Genomic DNA, 10,399 nt, shown 5'->3' with positions numbered 1-10,399 from the left:
GACAATTCTGAATTTGGCTTCCCGCAAGGCTCGGCACTCGCACCGTCACTAACTAACATACGAGTCTATCATAACCATTTAAGTGAAGCAAACTCAGAATTCATAAAGGACCGAGTAAGGGGATTCCGCAGTGGCGTGACCTGCCATATAAACCGTCTCGCAAGTTCATATGTAGAGGTGACATAGCCCTTCCTGCACAGGGCACAAACCTCGAAACACACCGCCAGTACTTTTAACACCTGATCTAAGTATATTGGGAGGGATATTTCCATCGATGGAAACTCCGACAAAATATTTCTGAAACCACAAGCGCTTTCCACCTGGACAATCACGCAGCAGACCACACCTTTGACGTGTCCTTCTGCACGTAGCCCCAGGGCGCTCCGACCCCCACTCCAAGATGTCTATGGGCCATCAGGGACAGACGCCTCACCTTCGAGTTCCACATAAAAACGGATCTGTTAAAGACGTCAAATCGCAAACGAAACTTTTAGACGCGCTAATAAAATAACGACGCAATGGAGGCGTCATAACCGGAACATTTAAAACGACGCCAATCCCCCCCCCCCCCCCCCCCCCCGAGGCTCCCGGTTCTGGTGAACGTTCTGCCACCGAATATCCGCAGAGACAGGCAAATTGCAAGGGAGTTTGCACGCTTAGCTTATTAACCAAGACCTCAAAAATGCTCATTTGCCGCCGTCTCAAATCCCCGATCTCCCTTCTGGGATCGCGCCGTCAATCATCCCAGAATCTCACCCGGACCCAGAAGAACGCCTGGCGGAAAGAGTGGAAACAACGCGGACGTCCAGACTAAACGCCTCGTTCGAGACCCAAACATCGCACCGCTTCCCGACTTTGACATTGCTAAGAAGACACCGGTGGCGTAACCATCAATCACATTGTAATAACCTCGGAAACACAACTTCATACTTCGTGATGTTTCTTAATTTGTATTCGCCACCACTCACAAAACGATTAAAGAACCGGCTGACCACCTAAGTGAGCGTGTGCGCGTGTGCGTGTGAACGCTGAACCCAAGATGCTCTTTAAAACCACAAAAAATCATCGCGACAGCTATCTCTTCTTTTCGACTACAATTAAACTGCTACGCGAACACGCTGCTCGCCCCCTCCTTACCTATTATCCCTCCTTACCTATTACCCCTCCTTACCTATTACCCCTCCTTACCTATTACCCCTCCTTACCTATTACCCCTCCTTACCTATTACCCCTCCTTACCTATTACCCCTCCTTACCTATTACCCCTCCTTACCTATTACCCCTCCTTACCTATTACCCCTCCTTACCTATTACCCCTCCTTACCTATTACCCCTCCTTACCTATTACCCCTCCTTACCTATTACCCCTCCTTACCTATTACCCCTCCTTACCTATTACCCCTCCTTACCTATTACCCCTCCTTACCTATTACCCCTCCTTACCTATTACCCCTCCTTACCTATTACCCCTCCTTACCTATTACCCCTCCTTACCTATTACCCCTCCTTACCTATTACCCCTCCTTACCTATTACCCCTCCTTACCTATTACCCCTCCTTACCTATTACCCCTCCTTACCTATTACCCCTCCTAATCCTTACCCCTCCTTATTTATAACCCCTCCAATCATCTTCCCCGCACTCCCTTTTACAAACCCGTGCCCCCCCCCTCCACCCCACTCTGCATCACCACCCAATCAACCCTCCACAGCTACCCACGCCTTCCCAATCACCCACCCTTTCCAGCCAAACAATAGCAATCACTAATTTAATCACCACACCCTCACCTTCAGCTTTATCGGTCACAACATCATTAGAACATCAACAAGCCGCTGCGCCCATCGCCTTCATGAATGGAAAATTAAAGACATCATCACAGCAGTTGCGATGTGTGGCCATGCAACCCACACTATGGAGTACGTGGCTAAACCACTATAGTCTGCACTCCTTCAATAGAGGAGGAACAGCAAACACGACACGGACTCCCTCCTGAAGCCCTCTCGTCGTGGCCAGAAGACCTCGACATTGGCATCGAGCTCCTGAACAGACGACTGCTATCACACGTGTAGTGGAGTAGACAATACACATGGGTAAGTTGGCCATATACAGTACATACAAACAGTGTGGGTCATGTAAGTTCGATCAGGTCATGAAGTCACGGGTGGCGTAAACAAGCCAAAGTAATTAAGGGAGTCAAGGGACGAGGGCTGTGATTGGTCGAGAGGCTGTTGGCGTTAAGTGGCGGCGTCACGGAGTCTGGGCCATTGGACAGGTGCGGAGCTGGCGGGAAAATGCCAGCGAGGCACGTGGCAATTAATTAAGGCTGATTGGAAAGGGGATAAAAACGCTTGGTGATTGGACGGCGGCGGAGTTGGCGAGAAGTGGAGACAGCAGCGGGTAGAGAGAGATGCGAAGAGTGGAAGCCGGCAAGTGTTAGTGGGAAATAGATTGAGAGCCGAACCCAGAGGACAATAAATAGCGATAGCGAGAGTTAGCGTGAGCAGAGTGGAGATTACGGTATAAGTAGGTACAGGGAGAGTTAGCGATAGACAAGTCAATGTGTGTGAAGAGATAGACAGGTCACTGTTTTGATTTAAAGCTTTCGTGACTGCAGTAATTCATATTCTTAGCTCTTTCGGTAAAGTCACGTTGAAGGGAAACAATAAAATAATAAAATATATATATAACAATAAAAATTATCACGACATTTCGACCATAACACAAACCACCGTTTGTGTTATGGTCGAAACGGCGTTTGTGTTATGGTCGAAACGTCGTGAGAATTTTTACTGTTATATATATATTTTATTGTTTCCCTTCAACGTGACTTTACCGAAAGAGCTAAGAATATAGGTCACTGTGTGTGAAGAGATGGACAGAGCCACTGTGTGTGAAGAGATTAACGAGTCGCTGTGTGTGAGGAGATAGAGCTAGAACCACTGTGTGTGTGTGGTGAGAGGAGAAGAAGAGACTGTGTGGAGACAAGGAGTATGAGCGGACCGTGCTGAGGGGAATTCGAGTGTTCGAGTTGGCGGAGCGCGGAGAGAAGAAATTATATATAGTGTGTGTGTGGAACGATGGAAATAAAAGTGACGTTGGAAGAAAGGCGATTGTCGTCCGAGTGAATCCAAGGCACTACACACGCTAGAATAGAATCGAATTGCCCTGTACATCGGCGTCCCTGTCATCGCTTCGGTCAGAATCTGCAGACTGTTCTCTCTCCTGTACTCTCCCGCGCCTCTGTCCTTTTAAAGTTAAATTTGTGCGCATTGCAAATTGTGATCATGAATTAACTGAGCGCTTGTGTTTATTCTGAGACGGCGTGACCTGACCCGAAGAATCGAGCAACATCTAAAGAGCACACAACATTAACAAAGTGCTTGAGACATGTTTTATATATGTAGTGTTCGATTTCACTTGGGCAACTTCTGTCTTTCTTCGAACACCGCTTTATTTACAACTCTCAGAATGTCCTCCACATTCCACAGTATCCAGGTCGCCACGGCTCGCTCGCCGTGCTTCACTCGACTCGCTCGCCACCTTTGTCTCTCCACTCCCCACGATTACTTCGCTTACTCCGCCGCTAACTTCTTCGTCTCCGCTCGCCGCTATCACTGTCGCTATGCTCTCTCCACTGCTAACTGCTTCGTCTCTGTTCACCGCTATCACCGTCACTATGCTCGCTCCACTGCTAACTGCTTCGTCTCTGTTCAGCTCCGCTATCACTACGCTCTCTCCACTTATGGCTATTCTCGTCTTCAGCTACGCTCTCCACTGATGGCTATTCTCGTCTTCAGCTTCGCTATCGCTACGCTCTCTCCACTGCTGGCTATTCTCTTTTTCAGCTCCGCTATCACTATGCTGTTTCTAAGCTCCGTCTCCCACTCTGTCTCCAAGCTCTCCACTCTCCAATTCCCCGCTGTTCACTCCGAGCTCTCCAACTTCAACAACCACCCCTCAGCTCCGTCTCCCAGCTCTCCAAACTCCAACTCCCCGCTCCAATTGCCGACCCCCCAATTTATCCCCGCTCTCATTACTCCACAATTAATTAACCCGCGTCCCAACGGCACTCCGCGTGATCGTTCACCTGTTCCTCGCCAGACTTCCAGACGCCCCTCCAGCCCTGGCAACAGCACCAACCAATCACGGCCGTCCTTGGTTCTCCCAGCTTATTTGCCCTAACATAACCTGCACTGTATTTGCCTTCGTTACAGGCTGACCCAACATGAACCCCAATGACTTTGCCTTCACAACAGGCTGACCCAACATGAACCGCACTGTCTTTGTTTCTTTGTTTCCATGCAATACGCACCTTTCTACTCCACTACATCACCCCCCCACCCCCCCCGTGATGAAAAAATCTAGCCGTCCCGGCTACGACAACACTTCGACCTCTGGGATATGGAGTACCTAGGACATATCAATGCAAAACATAATAACTTTGTATGAGAACCGCAATACGCAGAGTCAATGAAAGATCCGTCCTCGGGAGCGAGTTCCAGCTGCCGGCCCATTTCCCCTAAATGGGACACCGTGGGGCAAGGGCGGGCCACGCTCTTCCATTAAGTGAGGGCTGCGTCTAGTCCTCGATGCACACCCATCCCTGTCCCAGCGACCATCTGCCTGTGGGACCGTGCCTCGTCCCTGCGCGGGCCGGACAGTATCTCGAGGTTGCGGCCTCTCAACCGGCGTCCGGCCAGCGAACCTGCCAGAACCCCCTCGTCGAGTCAATAGGGATGGTCCTGCAGGCACACGGGAGGCAGATTTCTGAGGCGCGTCCACGTGACCTCCTCACAGGCTCGTCGGACACATCCAATACAGGACGCTCTGGGATGGGAGATGACGCGTCACACGGCAATACAAACTTCTTAAGGGGGGGTGAACATATCATATTCGACGACCGAATCGAATCCGTACACTTTGGTCCCGGAGAACCTCAACGACCTCAACGGGCCCCTGCCAGGGCCGATGGAACTTTGGAGATGTTCCCACCGGTACCATGGGGCAATGCAACCACGCTTTGTCACCAACACACCACGGCTCTCGAGGCCGCTGCATACCATGCAACCGTTCGTTGGTGGCTTGTCAAGCCGTGTTACCCAACGAGGCCTCCCGAGCCTCTCTCAGACGGTCCAATGCCACCTGCATAGGAGCAGGCACTGTCGATGACTTCCCCTGTTTTTGTACACCCAATTTGACCAAGGCTGGCGCTTCTGGTTCGCGCCCATACATCAAATAAAACGGCGAGTACCCCGTCGAGGCATGCGGGGTCAGTCTATAAGTGGCCAGCATTGCCGCAACAGGCAGGTCCCAATCATCCTGTGAAGCATTAACCTGGTGGCAAAGCATAGACGTCAGCGTTCTATGCAGGCGCTCGACCATCCCGTCGGTTTCCAGGTGGTACGGGGACGTTCGAATCTTTTTGGTCCCTAATGAATCACACACCTCCTTAAGCAATCCTGACGAAAAATTTCTGCCTTGATCAGTGAGCAAGTGCTCCGGGGCGCCCTTATCGAAAACATATCCCTGCAAGAAAGTCTCTGCGATCGACGCCGCAGATTGGTCCACCAGTGGCCATGCCATAGGCCAGCGAGTAAGGTACTCCACCCCGACGAGCAGATACTTATGCCCCCGGGGGGGTGACGGGAAACGGACCCAATATATCTAGGGCGACAATTTCGTTGACACGTGAAACCCCCCTCGATTGCAACGGTACACGATAGGGTCGCGCCGGCGCCTTCCGCCGTGCACATTCATGGCATGCTTTTACAACTCGCTGAACATCGTTATACATCCCCGGCCAGTATAATTCTTTCCCCAAGGTTAGTGCGGTCTTTTTCTCCCCTAAATGCATCAATTTGTCATGGGTATCACTAATGAGCTTCCCGCGCAACACAATCGGAACAACAATACAGAACTTTTGTGCTTCAACATCCCAGCAAACGAGTAGACCATTGACGAGTTTTAGAAAGGGGCGATCTTCCGATCCCCTTGAGCGAGAGGCACGAAGCCTCATCCTGGTCAGGGAGGAGTCATCCACCTGTAAGCTTTTCCACTGACCCAACGTCAACCCCAACAACCCCGATCCCACAGCGGGAATCGCTTCCGGCCGAATTGAATCTGCTGCAGCGACCATTGCCGGAACGTCCTGCAGTGGCGGACCGCAACGCAGCGAGCCCTCCGCACACTGACACGAGCCAGTCGGTTGCGGCAATCTCGACAAGGCGTCAGCGTTGACATGACGCGTCCCCTTCCTATTCTGGATCGTGAAAGAGTACTCCTGGAGGGTCTCGAGCCAACGGGCCATCTGTCCCAACGGCTGGTCAACTCGCAACGAGTACTGTAGTGCCGCGTGATCAGTGCGGATCAAAAAATCTCTGCCGTACAAATACGGTCGGTGCAATCGAACAAAGTGCACGATGGCCAGCAACTCCCTGCGCGTTACACAATACTTCTGTTCAGCCGGGGACAACACCCGGCTGCCATACGCCACAACTTTCTCAACACCATCCACCATTTGTGACAAAACCGCGCCTATGCCCGTATCACTGGCATCTGTGTCAAGAATAAAGGTTTTCGTAAAATCCGGGTATCCAAGCGGCGGTGCGTCCGCCAACGTGGCCCGCAGCGCCTCAAACGATCGTTGTTCTACATCTCTCCACTGAAATTTCATACCCTTACCGGTGAGCGTGTGGAACGGCCTCGCAATTGTGGCAAAATCCTTAACAAATTGTCGGTAATACGACGCGAAGCCCACGAAGCTACGCACCTCCGCTACCGTTTTCCGTACCAGGCACATTCGTACGCACCTCGTCTTCTCTGGATCAGTGGCCACCCCAGACGCGCTAACAACGTGCCCCAAATATTTAACTGACGTCCTTAACAAATGGCACTTTTGGGGTTTAAATTTCAATCCAGCGCGCCGCACTTGGCCACAAACGGCACGCAACCATTGCAAATGTTCATCAAAATCCTTACTGAAAACAATGAAGTCGTCCAGATATAGTAAACACGACTCCCACTGCAGTCCTAACAACACGAGTTCCATTAATCGTTGGAAGGTGGCCGGCGCAGAGTGGAGCCCCATCAAACCCTTGTGGTGTCTGAAACGCAATCTTGGGTTAGACTCCTCATCCAAGGGCAATTGCCAAAAGCCTGACAACAGATCGAGGGTCGAAAATTTTTTCGCGCCGGACAGGGCGTCTAGTGAATCATCAATACGTGGGAGCGGATACGCTTCCGCAACTGAAACCTTATTCAGTTTTCGGTAGTCAACACAAAATCGCATGGCCCCGTCATGCTTTTTAATGAGTACAATAGGAGCTCCCCGCGGGCTGGATGAAGGAGAAATGATCTCCTGTTCTAACATCTCATCAACGGCTCGTCGAATACAATTTTTCTCCAGCGGACTTACACGATGGGTATTCAATCTGATTGGAGGTGCATTCCCAGTGTCAATGCGATGCCGCAACAATGACGTACGACCCACGTCATATTTACCTGAACTGAACACATCTTTAAATTCCACGAGCAACCCATGAAGACGCGACCGCTGCACAGGCGTTAGTTCGTTGTTTTGCATATAAAGATCTTGCAACCAGTGCGGATCATCTCCATCACCCGGCAACATCTCACTCTGTCCCGTTGCCAAACACGCCTCCCCTTCCGGACCCGGCGCTGCCGTTGCATGCGCTAACGTGGTACCGTCCTGAATGACGACCGGTTCGTGTCCTGCGTTTACAATTTGTATGAAAGGGCCGCAATTTGCTGGTACAATAGTCAAAGCCCCTACCAAAGTGGGCATCCGTGATACAGCATTTGAGGGGGTCAGCAATATACCCTCCTGTTGCTCATCGAAAGGCAACTGTTTTTTAAAGCGCAGCGGCACAAGCATCTGCGTGGCAGGTGGAACGCGAATGGTGCGGCTCACCAGGGCCAGCACCACGGCGTTCGCAACAGCGAACTTAGAAGGCCTTCCCAAATTTTTTGACATTTCCCCGATGGCAATTTCAAACACCCCTTCTCTATCGAAATTTTAAGCGGCATCCTTTGCAAAAACTCCGTGCCCAACAAACACGGTACCGCCAAGGCCGTGGAAACCAAAACATTCCCCGTAACGCTCACTTCCCCAATTTGAATCATCGCGACCATACAACCCATAATACCGAGGCTGCCACCATTTGCTGCTATGCACGGCCCGTCAACCGGTTCTAGGGCCTGGGGCAAAGTTGGCAATGAGTGAAAAGTTTGTAATGAGATAAGGGTCGCAGAAGCCCCTGTATCAACAAGAACCCTGACCATCACCCCTTGAATAAGTGCCATCACATCCGACGACCCCGGCGCAGCTCCCAAAACACGATGCACCAACGCGCCCCACACATCCTGACCATGCGCAACATACGAATGAGATGTGAATGAGTTGTAGCTGGTCGACGCCCTTGGAGGGCCGCCCCTGCGCCGCCAGCAGTCGCGGGCGAGATGTCCTCTCCATTCGCACTCGTAGCACGTCCACTGTGTGCCACCTCCACACACCGCGGGATGACGCAGCATGCCCGCGGGTGGCACCCCGGCCACCGCTGCAATCGGCGGCGCCTCGCCCACCACCACCGCGCTCTCGGACGCGGCAGCGCTCATCAGCAGCGACTGCACACCCACCACCGCTGGCTCGTCGCGCAGGTCCAGGTTGACTTGGATGTTCCTGGCGATCTGTAGAGACGACATGTCATCGTCGTTGTTGCTGTCAGGAAGCGAAAGGTCGACTCGTAGCTCCTTCGCCAACTGCAAAAGCTTCTCCTGCAGCAAGGAATCTAGGGCCTCCTGGTCCATCGCCGGGTATGCTACTTGAGCGAGGGCCAACAGCGCGCTGCGGAACGCAAGAGGGGATTCCATGCCCTCCCGCTTCCTTTGCTGAAATCTACGTTTGGCGACTGACCGCGGCTCGTACACCTTTCTCATTGCCGCGAATGCCCCCTCCAGTGTTGACCTGACGGCGGCAGGGAAGCCATTAAATGTCGCCAAAGAATCATCATCGAGGGCCGTCGGCAGTGTCCGCAGCGCGGCACCCTCAGTCCACTCCAGAGATTGATAAGCCGCTCGGAACCGTCTTGTAAATGCCGTCCAATCACCAACTTTGGCCTCGAACTGCTGCACATGAAGTCGCCGTGCTGTTCTCGACGGTGGCGCTTCATCGTCGTCGGACTCTTCCAATCGCTCCGACCCCGCGGCAACATCTGCTGGTCGACTTGACCCCGTCGGTTGTACGTGGTCCGATGTCACAAAGCGATTAAACGCCTCCGTCAATGTCGCCATCCTGGCCTCCCACTGGGCCATGAGGACTCTCCAATCACCCGACGGTCCCGGGGTCTCGGCCCCGCTCGAACCGCTGTCTCGTTCTGTAGATTCTCGTTCGACCAGGCCCTCCGGAGGAGTATCGGCCACTTGGCCGGACACGGGTAGAACGTCCTCGTCGTTGTTGTCGTAAGACGAGTCCACCGGCACGTTCCTCTTCTTGGCCGCCTTCTTCGACATCTCGGTGTGGTTCGTAGTCACTCTGACACCAAATGTAGTGTCCGATTTCACTCGGACAACTTCTGTCTTTCTTCAAACACCGCTTTATTTACAACTCTCAGCATGTCCTCCACATTCCACAGTGTCCAGGTCGCCATGGCTCGCTCGCCGTGCTTCACTCGACTCGCTCGCCACCTTTGTCTCTCCACTCCCCACGATTACTTCGCTTACTCCGTCGCTAACTTCTTCGTCTCCACTCGCCGCTATCACCGTCGCTATGCTCTCTCCACTGCTAACTACTTCGTTTCTGTTCACCGCTATCACCATCACTATGCTCGCTCCACTGCTAACTGCTTCGTCTCTGTTCAGCTCCGCTATCGCTATGCTTTCTCCACTGCTGGCTATTCTCGTCTTCAGCTCAGCTATCACTATGCTGTTTCTAAGCTCCGTCTCCCACTCTGTCTCCAAGCTCTCCACTCTCCAATTCCCCGCTGTTCACTCCGAGCTCTCCAACTTCAACAACCACCCCTCAGCTCCGTCTCCCAGCTCTCCAAACTCCAACTCCCCGCTCCAATTGCCGACCCCCCAATTTATCCCCGCTCTCATTACTCCACAATTAATTAACCCGCGTCCCAACGGCACTCCGCGTGACCGTACACCTGTTCCTCGCCAGACTTCCAGACGCCCCTCCAGCCCTGGCAACAGCACCGACCAATCACGGCCGTCCATGGCTCTCCCAGCTTAATTGCCCTAACATAACCTACACTGTATTTGCCTTCGTTACATGCTGACCCAACATGAACCCCAATGACTTTGCCTTCACAACAGGCTGACCCAACATAAACCGCACTGTCTTTGTTTCCATGCAATACGCACCTTTCTACTCCACTAC

This window comes from Petromyzon marinus, chromosome 27 (genome assembly GCF_048934315.1).
Source record: "Petromyzon marinus isolate PM22_M1 ecotype Great Lakes invasive population chromosome 27, UKy_Petmar_22M1.pri1.0, whole genome shotgun sequence".
Classification (NCBI taxonomy): domain Eukaryota; kingdom Metazoa; phylum Chordata; class Hyperoartia; order Petromyzontiformes; family Petromyzontidae; genus Petromyzon; species Petromyzon marinus.
The sequence above is the reverse complement of the archived record's forward strand: the minus strand, read 5'-3'. Positions refer to the sequence as shown.